Source organism: Marmota marmota, unplaced genomic scaffold, assembly GCF_001458135.2.
Source record: "Marmota marmota marmota unplaced genomic scaffold, marMar, whole genome shotgun sequence".
NCBI classification, from domain to species: Eukaryota; Metazoa; Chordata; class Mammalia; order Rodentia; family Sciuridae; genus Marmota; species Marmota marmota.
The window spans coordinates 28,572,520-28,583,301 of record NW_026000082.1 but is presented as its reverse complement, the minus strand read 5'-3'; positions in this window follow the sequence as shown (position 1 = coordinate 28,583,301).

Below are 10,782 nucleotides of genomic sequence, written 5' to 3'. Positions count from 1 at the left end.
GGGCGGCCACCGGGTCCACGAGGAGCACCCGCCGAGCTGAGCGACAGCGCTGGGGAGGCCCAGCCTAGGGTGCCAATAAGATCCCGCTCACTAGGGGCCACGGGAACAGTGTCCACCGAGGACCCAAAACGGGCACATAACAGTGTCACTGCCACGCACAGCCGATTTAGGCACAGGGACCTAAGCCCAGAGCCGGGCGGTTGGGGAGACAGTCACAGTCTCACATTCAAGGTCTCCTGCCCCACCGAGGCATAGTCACACTCTGAATGTCACACATAGCCCCTATCCCGACACGTCCCCTTAGGAGACTCTCCTTCGGGTTTTCCAGGTCTGCTCCCCGACTTCAGCTCTTGGGCTTGGTTCAGGAAGCCCCCCTCTTCTGCCCCAGCCCTGCCAAGATGAGGCGCTGTGCCCGGTCTCAGGGCCACTGACAGGCGTCCCCCACCCACACTGCGCACAGTGGAGGCATCCCCAGTGTAGAAGGAGAACCCCGCTATACCTGCGGTCTTTGCTGGGGCCCCCACCCGTACCCACTGTGTCCGCCCACCTCTGGGCCCAGAGCCAGGAGCTGTGCCATGGCGGGGGCGGGGTGGGAGAGGGAAAGGGAACTGTCCGAAGCACAGCCGGTGGCTGCAGAGCCAGTACATAAGCTGCAGGAGCCAGGAGAGGCGGAGAGCTGACTGCAGCAGTCCCTGGCTAGAATCCGTCTTGGCGCCCAGAACGATGCTGTAATGGGGGGAGGGGGCCTCGTGGGGGAAGCCGCAGGGGGAGGGGCTGAAGATGTGGAGGAGGGGCTGGCTCTGGATTCTGACTTTCCTGGGTGGGTGTGAAAGTTGGGGTGGACGGCCGTGTGCGTCCTTAAAGCCCTCTTCCTCCACCTTTTCTGGTTTTGAAAACTTGAATTGGTGAGGCGTGGGTTTGAGAGGCTTGGGAGACCGCGCATCGCTCTGGGGAGAGACCCTGGAGTTGTTCTGATTCAATGTCCCCCATAACACCTCCTTTCTCTCCGTATCCCTTTGGAGTCACTGCCTCTTATTCCTGTATAAAACGGCAAACTGAGGTACGGAAAGTAGAAGCCACAGGCCCAAAAGAGTTAGAACTGGGAGCCAAGTCCCAGGGAGATGTTGAAAGGTGCAACATTACATAAAGGAGCTTAGAGAGTCCTTCTCTCAAAGGAAACTGAGAAATCTTAGTGGGAGATTAGCAGTTTGTTCAACTATCCTACCCTACAATATAGGACATTTTGCTTTGAATCGTGTGCTAAGGCTACAGTTCCCAGCCCAGGAATCGGTCAGTAAAGAGTAAATGTCAGAGAAAATAGGATAGGAAATTAGTCCCAGAAACTCCTTGGAATTGAAAGAAACATCTCACTTTCCATGAAGTATAAGAAAGTCATCATCTAGTCGGTGCGGTTGTGCATGCCTATAATCCCAGCAACTCAGGAGGCAGAGGCAGGAGAACAGTAAGTTCAAGGCCAGCCTCAGCATCTGAGCAAGACCTTGTCTCAAAATGAAAAATAAAAAGGGCTGGGGATGTGGCTCAGTGGTAAAGTGCCCCTGAGTTCAAGTGTCAGTATGAAAGAAAGAAAGAGAGAGAAAAATTCATCATCTAGGATGCTAAAAGACACCATCATGCTTTGTCAGTTCCAACATGTATATTTTGTTAACCATTCTGAAACTGGAAAGCATCTTACAATAGATGGGGACATTTGCTATGGCTTTTCTACTTTTCTCTTAAAGCTGTTATCAAAGAGTTGTGTTTTAAAATTGACAACCTAATGTAGTTTTCATTTGTTCCTTCAACAACATTGACTGATCATCCCTGGCACCTTGCTAGCCTCTTGGGACATAATGATTAATCAAACAGGATTACCTTAGAAAGAACACCCATCTGGTGATTCTTAAAGACAAAGGAGATGTTAATCAATAATGACTATCTGAGCCAGCTTCACTGGAGTTTGACCTATGGTCAAACCCTTACTTAAAAGGACCCCATACTTAGAAGGACCACACTCTTGTTTTAGTGCTCTGCTGTCATTATCTTAAAATTTTTAATAATTTTTGAACAAGGGACTCTGTAATTTATGACTGCTACATTAGGAATTCTATGTCTTAACAGAAGTGGGCACAGAATACTTTTAGAGTCTAGAGGCAATAGTCAGCTCTGTCTAGGTGAAGAGAGGCAGTCAAAGAAGCATAAAGGAGGCTTTTGAGTAGAGTCTCAAAGGTTGGAAGAGAGAATTTCAGATGGAGAGTTGCAGAGGTACAAAGACAGAGACTCACCAAAGTGTCAATCAAGCAGCATGACAGAGACCAAGTGTCTTGGTTGATCCTGCTGAAAACATGATAAATGATAGATAAGACTTTTTAAAGTCTTCTTAAATACATCAATGTGCTGGCAAAAAAAAAAAAAAATAAGAAGAATCACTCCAGTTTAAATCTAAATGAAGGCAGAACCAAAGAAGAAAGGAGGGAACTGAAGCCAACTTTAGAAGTGGGGGCTATGACAGATAAGTTGCAAAAAGAGCACCAACTCTCCACCTCTCCCTGAATTCATGTCCTTTGCCATTTGACTTTGTAACTAACTCTCTGATTGAAAGGTGGACTTTGTTTTCTCTCCCCTGAAATCTGGGGGGATTTCTGACATGATTTGGCCAATACAAACCGTAGAAGAAATCACAATGTGCCAGTTCTAAGCCTAACCACTAAAAGACTTGCACACCTCTCCTCTTTCTCTTGGTCTCCTGCCTCCACAATGCGAACAAGCCTAAGAAAGCCTACTGAAGAATGAGTGACAAGGTAGAAAAGAGCTATGTCATCCCAACCATTCCAACCAAGAACGCTGAAGGCCAGCCTAGAGCAGCTGACCTGTAAACACACAACAGAGTCCAGCCACAAGCAGCAGAAATATTTATGGCCACACTGACTGCAGACACATGTGAAGCCAGCTGAGTAGGAAGAATCATCAAGCCAATTTGAAAACTCTTGAGCAGTAATAAGTGCTTGTCACTTTAAGTCACTGAGTTTTGGGATGGTGTGTTATGCCACCAATATCATGGCAATAAATAACTGATACAAGAACATCTGATGACAAATTAAATTTACCATCAGTTGTCATGATCTCTTAGGGCATAAGAGAAAAAAGATAAGACCTAGAGTCTGCCCAAGGGGGTCAAATATTCCTTAATCAGAACAAAGAACCCCCAAGGGGCTATATTCTCAATGCACAAGAGAACTAGAAAAAAAAAAAAAACTCAGCCCATCCCTACCCATGGAAAATTGCAAGAAAATAGCTTGTTTTGATGTTGGCAATAGCAATGAGTGTCAGAGGAAACAATCACCTCCTGAAGACCCATAACTACAAGTTAGGTCTCACACCACATGCAGCCCAATTCAGCAGACCTAGGAGAGCTAGAAAAACTCAAACCAAGAATTTAGTATAAAATGGTCCCAGAATGATAGTGCCTCAGGTGCCTGGCAGAAACAAAAGTAAATCTTTCTTAAAAGAACTCATGGTCATCTCAGGCCTCAAATTATTTCCACAGATAAATTTTCAAAGAAAATGAACACAGGAAAAAAAACTTGACTCCATGAACAAGAATCAGTGTGATGGTTAATTTTAATGTGTCAACTTGCTTGGATTAAGGAATACCCAGATAGCTGGTATTTAAAAAAAAGTTTTAAAAAGTTATTTCCATAACTTAAGTGCTGTTTTAAAAAAAAAATTTGTAGTTGTAGATGGATAGCATGCCTTTATTTTATTTGTTTATTTTTATGTGGTGTTGAAGATCAAACCCAGTGCCCCACAAGTGCAACGCAAGCACTCCGCCACTGAGCTACAGCCCCAGCCCAATTTTAGTGCTTTTGATTTTTCTTCTTTAGGATGATATTTATTGTAAAGTTTTTGGAGACCCCTCTCAATCACATAAAGTTCCATTTTATTTCTAATTGGCTAAAATTATTTTGTTAAAATATATAATTTTTTCTTTTCTTCCTTTTTGTGTTCTGTTTTTGCTTTTGTTTTGCAGGACTGTGGATTGAACCAAGGGCCTGACACATGATAAGTGTTCTATCACTGAGCTACATCCCCACCTATTTTTATTTTATTTTAAAACAGGATCTCACTGAATTTTCCAGGCTGGCCTTGAACTTGTGATCCTCATGTCTCAGCCTCACACCTATAATCCCAGCCAAGTAGCTGGGAATATGGGTGTGCAGCACCACCTCTAACTAAATGTGTGTAAGTTTTAAAGTGCATCATTTACAATAGCCACAACAATGTCAGATATTTAATGACAAATCTAATAAAAGGTACATAAAACTATAAACTCTGAATGTCATTTAAAAAGACAGTAAATGGTGCCAGTTGTGGTGGCACATGCTTGTAATCCCAGCAGCTTGATAGACTGAGGTAGGAGGATTGCAAGTTTAAAGCCAGCCCCAGCAAAAGCAAGGTGCTAAGCAACTCAGTGAGACCCTTTTCTAAATAAAAATACAAAATAGGGTTGGGGATGTGGCTCAATGGTTGAGTGCCCCTGAGTTAAATCCCTGGTAACCACCACCACCACCACCCCCAAAAAAGACAATAAATGAAGAGATATTTCACATTGATTTAAAAAAAACTATAATTTTCATAGGGATGTAATTCTTCCCATATTGATCCTTAGATTTAATGCAATTTCAGTTGAAATGTCATGTTACATGATTACCTGATTCTAAAATTAATATGGAAAAGTTAAGAGCCAAGAATGACTAAGACACTTTTTAATATTCTCATGAAAATTTTTAAACATATAACAAAAAAGGGGAAAATAGTATAATACCATATGTCTGTTACCCAAATGCAATGATTATAGACCTGCAGCCAGTATTGTTTAATCTGTATCTTCCATTTGTACTCTCTTTATATTATTTTGAAGCAAGGCCTAGACATAATATTTTATTAATATTTTAGTATGTACATACAAGAACTATTTTGTTAAACATTATACAGTATCATAACCACATCTAAATAAATTCTGGAGCAGGAATTTCTTCATAGGTGGTATTGCATATTTTCATTAGTCTCAAATAGCTATCAAATATTCAGTTATATTTCCCTAATATTTCTCATACATTGTAATCAGTTGGTACCATTTAAAAAATCTAGGGGGCTGGAGTTGTGGCTCAGTGGTAGAGCACTTGCCTGGCATGTGTGAGGCCCTGGGTTTGATCCTCAGCACTAAATAAATTTTAAAAAATCCACTGACAACTAAAAACTATTTTTTAAAAAAATATATAGTCTCTCTCTCCTTTTCTTTTAATAGCAAATTTATTTGTTGAAGAGGTCAGATTGTTTATCCTGAGCATTTTATATATTTTGAATTTTGTCTGTAGAGTTATTGTTTTTCCTCTATCCCCTCTATCCCCACCCCTTTTTTACTTCTACTATTGGATACAGAGCCCAGAAGCACTCCACCACTGAACTACATCCCCTGTCCTTTCTATTTTTTAATTTGTTTTGACACAGGGTCTCACCAAATTGTTCAGGTTGGCCTTGAACTTGGTATCCTCCTGCCTCAGTTTCCCAACTAGCTGAGATTATATGTGTGCACCACTGTGCACAACTTATCCCCTATATTTTCCATATATGGGTAATTAGATCTAGAGCTTCAATCAGATGCTGGTTCAATTCTGGAGCAGGAATTTCTTCATAGGTGGTATTGCATATTTTCATTAGTAGATACACCATATCTAGTTGTCTCTCTTTTTATAATGTCTCCTTTTTGCATTAGAGTCTGCAAAATAATGGTGTACCAATTATATAATTCCCTCTTCATTTATTGGCTGGAACACTTCCATAAAGAGAAACTTCCTCAATTGTTTTATTACCTTAATATACAGTTCATACAGGAAAAGCAGGAAAAATATTCATTCCTTTAGTTTCCAGTTTTAAAAGCAATGAATCAGAGGGAAATAAATGAACCTTGACCTCAAAAAGTGGAAGGAAAATAAAAAACAAACAAACAAAAAAAGCAATTCAAAATAGATCATAGACCAAATGTGAATGGCAAAACATTAAATCTTCCACAAGAAAATACCACAGGAGAACACCTTTATGACCTTGGAGTGGACAAATATTTCGCAAGCAGGATGCAAAAAGTGCTAACCATATAAGGATATATTGACAAATTGGATTTATTAAAATTAAACAATTATGCCAGCCATGGTGGTGCACACCTGTAATCCCAACCTCTTGGAAACCTGAGGCAGGAAGATTGCAAGTTTGAGGGAGCCTCAGCAACTTAGTAAGCCCATAAGCAACCTAGAGAGAGCCTGTCTCAAAATAAAAATAAAAAGGGTTGGGGATATAGCTCAGTGGTAAAATGCCCTGGGCTCAATCCCCAGTATCAGAAATAATTTTTTAATTAAACAATTATATTCATTAAAAGAAACCATTAAGAGAGTGAAAAACCAAAGGCCGGGAGAAAATATTTGCAATTACAATCTAATCAAGAACTCATCTGGGGCTGGGGTTGTAGCTCAGTGGTAGGGTGCTTGCCTAGCATGTGTGAGGCACTGGATTCGATCCTCAGCATCACATAAAAATAAATAAATAAATAAAATAAAGGTATTGTGTCCATCTACAACTAAAAAAAATTTTAAAGAACTCCTGTCTTGTGGTTGGGAGAGTGCTGGGCAGTGATATTGGCCAAATTATATTGTTACATTGTGTGCATGCACAAATAGGTAACAAGAATCCCAACAATATGTACAACTATAGTGCACCAATTAAAAAAAATAAAGAACTAATGTCCAGAATATATCAAGAACACCCACAAACCATTAGGAAACAAGTTCAAAATTGCAATGAGCAAAATACCTTAAATGAACCTTCTCAAAAGAGGATCAACAACTGGCTGATAAGCATAAAAATAGGTGTTCAATAGTATTACTCATGAAAGAAATTGAATTTAAAATCTAAGTAGGATCCCACCATACATCCAACAGAATGCTACAATTTATAAAGATCAGTGGTACCAAGTATTGGTAAAATGGGAAGCAACTATACATTGCAGGTAAGAGTGTAATAGTACCACAATTTTGGTATACTGGCAGCATCTACTAAAGCTAAACATGTGCTACCCTATGGTTCGGCAATTCTGCTCCTAGAAACATACTGCCTCAAATTGAATGCATATGTCTACCAAAAGACAGGTACAAGAATATCCATAGCAACTTATTTCACAATAGCCCCATGATGGAAAAAACAAATATGTCTACCAATGGGGAAAATAAGTCAATAAATTATGAAATAATGATATAGTAGAAAAATCATGCAGCAATAAAAAGAAGAACTCCTGGGCTTGGGATGTGACTCAGCGGTAGCACGTGAGAAACCCTGGATCCTCAGCACCACATAAAAATAAATAAGTGAAATAAAGGTATTGTGTCCAACTACAACTAAAAAATAAATTTTTTTTTTTTTTAAAAAAAAGAAGAAGAAGAAGAACTCCTGGGGCTGGGGATATGGCTCAGTGGTAGAGTGCTGGCCTTGCACTTGCGAGACCCTGAGTTCGATCCTCAGCACCACATAAAAATAGATGAGTGAAATAAAGGTATTGTGTTCAACTAAATAATCAATATTAAAAAAAGAAGAACTCCTGTTATATGCTACATAGAATCATATATCCTAGCTTCACAAAGTGGGGTTCACAAGCATCACCCAGGATTTGTTAGAAATGCAGAATCTGGGGCTGGGCTTGTGTCTCAGTGGTAGAGCGCTCACCTGGCATGCGTGAGGCACTGGATTCAATTCTCAGCACCACATAAAATATAAAATAAAGGTATTGTCTCCACCTACAACTAAGAAATAAATATTTAAAAAAAGAAAGAAATACAGAATCTGAAATCCCAGCATGGACCTACTGAATCCATTTACATGTTAACCAATTCAACAGATGATTCCATCCCCATAAAGGTTTGAAAAATATTGTTCTATGTCTTCTTTTGGATGTATATAAAAGTAAAATTTGGGCTGGGGATGTGGCTCAAGCAGTAGCGCGCTCGCCTGGCATGCGTGCGGCCCGGGTTCGATCCTCAGCACCACATACAAACAAAGATGTTGTGTCCGCCGAAAACTAAATAGAAAATAAATATCAAAATTCTCTCTGTGTCTTTCCTCTTTAAAAAAAAAAAAAGAAGTCTTGGGTGTGAGGACTTTGTTTAAAAAATAAAATAAAAATAAAAAATAAAAGTAAAATTCTCATCAATCTTACCTCTAGGATTTTACTTTAAGCCTGGAATAATGGCACTTGCCTGAAATCTCAGCTACTCTCCAGGCTTAGGCAGGAGGGTCACAAGTTCAAGGCCAACCTGGGCAACTTAGTGAGACCCTGTCTCAAAATAAAAAATTAAAAGGGCTGGGGATGTAACTCAGCAGGGCTCCTGTGTTCAACCCCAGGTACCACATACACATAAGAAAAAAATCAAACTTTAGATTATACTTATTAAAATCTATACACTGGGCATAATAGTGCAGGCCTATACAGTCCAGCTACTCAGGAGACAGCTAGAAGGATTGCTTGAGCCCAGAAGTTTGAGGGCAGCCTGAACAACACAGCATAATCTGTTTCAAAGCAAAAGTAATAGCAACAAAGTAAAAATTCTAGGGGCTGGGGTTGTGGCTCAGTGGAGAACAATTTGCCTGGCATGTGTGAGGAGGCATTGAGTTCCATCCTTTAGCACTACATAAAAATAAAACAAAGGAATTGTGTACATTTACAACTGAAAAAAAAAAAGATAAAAATTCTAAACATTTAACATGTACTTTATGATGTCTTTTTTAACCCCAAATAAAATAAAAATAACAACTTGGTTCCCTAGCATATTCCAAAGAGGGGATATAGGCTATAGAGTAATGAGGGCTTTTTTAGTATCATTTTAAACGTATTTGGTGTATTTTGATCCATTGAAGCTTTTATTCCATTATGGGACCCAAGCCCAACTGCTCACCATACAACAGGCCAATAACATAAAAAATAAGTTGTTGCTGGGCATGGTACCCTATAATCCCAGTGGCTTGGGAGGCTGAGGATCACAAACTCCCAGCCAGCCTCAGAAACTTAGTGAAGCCTGAAGTAACTTAGCAAGATCCCTTCTCTAAATAAAATATAAAAAAGGGCTGGGGATGTGGCTCAGCAGTTAAGCACCCCTGGGTTCAATCCCTAGTACCAAAATAAAATAAAATAAGTTGTTCAGGTAAGAAAGTCAACTTTATTTGAAAATCCAGCTAGACAGGAAGACAGAGGATTCTTGGGACAGAATTCATCTTGCTAGGAAGCTGATTTCAGAGTGGTTTATATAACCTCCTTACAGTATGTGATGGGTAACCAGACTGGTGGGCGCCTCCTCATGTTGGATGGGCCAGAAGATGCATATCTGATCCTAATAGTCTAGTCAGGAGATTTTTTTCAGTTCTGCCCAACTAAAGAACAAAGATTATTATTTCCTTGGGCTATTATTGTCACTGAATAGTTTACCCGTGTGCAGTTCCTGACATATTACACAATAGATAGGCTAGAGGGGGTAGCTGCCCCTAGGCCCTCTTGCTGATAGCCAAACTCACAGTAATGAAAGAAAACCTCCTTAATGCTCGGCTTCAATTCTACTTATGCTCTATTTTCCCCATTTATGGCCAAAGGTAGTGTCTTTAAGTTGGCTGCTGGGTCCTTCACACACCCAGAAACATTTGGTAATTTCTTTGCTTCATAATATAAGAAAATATTTCAACTCATTTTGTCATTTGCTGTACCAGACCTGAAAATAGCCATTCTTCCAAGAATCCAGGTTGCTTTTAATTTGAAATGGTATTAAAAGCTTCACACTGGGTACTAAGAGATCTCATTAATTACTCTAAATACTTCTGGAGACTAAAGAGGTGTCATTTGCCCTATCACATATCAGAAGTTATAGCATCAAGACCATGTGGTCTGTGCTAGCTGGGAGAGACAAAACGATCAGTACAATAGACTAGAGAGCTCAAAACAGATTTATATATGAAACTTTGGATGTATGACAGAGAGGCCATTGCAGATAAGTAGAAAAAGGAGGACAAATGATTATCCATTTGGAAAATTAATTAATTGGGTCCCTACTTCACACAATATACAATTCAACTCCAGCTGGGTCAGGTTAATGAATTAAATGTCAAATGCAAAGTTCTTAATAGAAATTTATTAATCTGGTTTTCCAGGGAAATAGAAGCAATGGTGTGTGTGTGTGTGTGTGTGTGTGTGTGTGTGTGTAGACAAATGAATGAATGGATAGATAGATGATAAGGATTTAGCTCTCACGATTATGGAGGCTGAGAAGTCCTAGAATCTGCACTAAGCAAATTGGAGACTCAAGAGAGCTCTTAGTATCATTTCATTCTCAGTTCAAAAACAGAAGACCCGTGTCCCAGCTTAAAGACAGGTAGAGAGAAAGAATTTTTTTTTTTTTTTGAAGTAGGGATTGAACCCTGGGGTGCTTAACCACTGACCCACAGCCCTTTTTAAATATTTTTTTAGAGACACAGTCTCATGAGTTGCTAAATGCCTTGCTAATCTGCTGAGTCTGGCTTTGAACTCTCCATCCTCCTGCCTCAGGCTCCCAAATTGCTGGGATTACAGGGGTATGCCAACATGCCCAGGGAGAAAGAATTATTTCTTAGCCTTTTTATTCTACTTAGGCCTTCAATGGGTTCGATGAGGCTCACCCACACTAGGAAGAGCCATTTGCTGTATTCAGTTTATGATTCAAA